Genomic DNA, 2,825 nt, shown 5'->3' with positions numbered 1-2,825 from the left:
GAGTGTGAAGGAACAGCCCTGTAATAGTGATTTCAGTGCATCTGAGCAGAGTTTGTTCATCATCTTTGATAGGTTGTGTGTCCTCCTTACATTCTGGATTATTTGGATTCGATTCCCCATGTGGGTTAAATGGAATGGTTATGCTGGTCCACCTGACTAAATCTCGATGATTAAATTGTGGTGCCATTAGCGAGCTTGTCTTTGGAGAGTCCAATTGTATTTGCTTCTCTGACGAGACATTAGTGGTATCATTCTGAATCTCTCTGGCACACCCGTTCTCAGTTAATGACTGCAGAATGCCACAATCTACTTCATACAGCCACTCTCTCCAACTCAACATGATTTCCTCCAGATGCATCCACCTGTTCCCCAAAGATATCTGCTCTTCCATTCTCTATCGCACAAATTAGATCCCTCTGCTAACAGTCTGTGAGCTGCAATCAACTTCTCTCTGTGTAAACTGAGACTATACAGGAACTGAGATAGTGGGAAATCAGCCAGAATTCCTGGTCTGAGTTACTGCCCAGGAACTGTACAGCATGGAAACAGACCCTTCGGCCCAACCCGTCCATGCTGACCAGATTTCCTAAATTAATCTAGTCCCATTTGCCAGCATTTGGCCCATATCCCTCTAAACCCTTCCTATTCACGTACCCATCCAGATGCTTTTTAAATTTGTCATTGTACCAGCCTCCATCACTTCCTCTGGCAGCTCGTTCCACACACACACCACCCTCTGTGTGAAAAATTTGTCCCTTAGGTCTCTTTTAAATCTTTCCCCTCTCACCTTAAACCTATGCCCCTCTAGTTTTGGATTCCCCCTACCCTGGGGGAAAGACCTTGGCTATTCACCCTGTCCATGCCCCTCATGATTTTATAAACCTCTATAAGGTCACCCCTCAGCCTCTGACACTCCAGGGAAAATAGCCCCAGTCTATTCAGCCTCTTCCTATAGCTCAAACCCTCCAAACCTGGCAACATCCTTGTAAGTCTTTTCTGAACCCTTTCAAGTTTCACAACATCCTTCCTATGAAAGGGAGATTAGAACTGCACGCAGTATTCCAAAAGTGGCCCTAACCAATGTCCTGTACAGCTGCAACATGACCCTCCCAACTCCTACACTCAATACACAGTCCAATAAATGCAAGTGTCCCAAACACCATCTTCACTATCCTGTCTACCTGTGACTCCACTTTCCAGGAACTATGAACCTGCACTCCAAAGTCCCTTTGTTCAGCAACACTCCCAGGACCTTACCATTAAGTGTATAAGTCCTGCCCTGATTTGCCTTTCCCAAAATGCAGCACCTCACATTTATCTGAATTAAACTCCATCTGCCACTCCTCAGCCCATTGGCCCATCTGATCATGGTGCTGTTGTACTCTGAGGGAACCTTCTTCCCTACCCATTACATCTCCAATTTTAGAGTCATTTGTAAACTTACTGACCACTTACTGTGTTCACATCCAAATCATTTACGTAATTGGAGAAGGGAGAAAACAGCCAGGCTTTCTGCTCCTGATCACCGTGTTAGAGAGAGAGAAAGAGAGAAAGAGAACTGGGGGATGTGGAGAGCTATCAGCCTGGATATCCCTATCCCTATTCGAGACCATATTGCCCAATTCTGCCCTGTATCTCCCTCGCGCACACTCACACTTACATACACACACACACACACACACTTACAGACACACACACATACACACTTACAGACACACATACACACACACACTTACACACACACACAAACACACACACAGATACACACTTACAGACACACACACTTACAGACACATACTGACAGACACACACTTACACACACACACTTACACACTCACACTTACACACACACACACACTTATACACACAGACACACACACACACACAAAGACGTGCACACGCACACACACACAGACATGCACACGCGCACACACGCACGCACACACACAGACATGCACACGTGCACACATCGGAGAGGCAATGGCCTTGTGGTGTTATCGCTGGACGATTAATCTAGAGACCCAGATAACATTCTGGGAACCTGAGTTCAAATCCCGCCCTGGCAGATGGTGGAATTTGAATTCAATAAATATCTGGAATTTAGAGTCTAATGATGACCATGAATCGATTGTTGGAAAAACCCATCTGGTTCACTAATGTCCTTTAGGGAAGGAAACTGTCATCCTTACCTGGTCTGGGCTACATGTGACTGCAGACCTACAGCAATGTGGTTGACTCTCAACTGCCCTCTGTGTAACTAGGGATGGGCAATAAATGCTGCCTACGCAGCGACATGCTGATTGCGTGAATGAATAAAGAAAACAATAACACACAGACATGCATGTGCACGTACACACACACACACACAGACATGCACACGGGGACACACACACAGACATGAATGCACACGCACACACATGTCGCGCACACAGACATCGACGCTCACGCGCAGACACAGAGACATGCATACACACATACAAACACACACAAACATGCACACGTGCGCGCGCGCACACACACAGACACTCACACATACACACACACTCTCACACACACACTCACACATACTCACACACACACATACTCACACACACAAACTCACACACAGACACACACTCTCATACACACACATACACAGACACACACACACATATACACACAGACACACACACGCTCACACACAAACACACACACACACACACTCATACACACACATACACAGATACTCACTACACACACGCACACACACCCACACACACACATACACACTCTCTCTCACACACACACACACACACACACACACACACACACACACACACACACAC

Source organism: Rhincodon typus, chromosome 20 (assembly GCF_021869965.1).
Source record: "Rhincodon typus isolate 14 chromosome 20, sRhiTyp1.1, whole genome shotgun sequence".
Taxonomy (NCBI): domain Eukaryota; kingdom Metazoa; phylum Chordata; class Chondrichthyes; order Orectolobiformes; family Rhincodontidae; genus Rhincodon; species Rhincodon typus.
The sequence above is the reverse complement of the archived record's forward strand: the minus strand, read 5'-3'. Positions refer to the sequence as shown.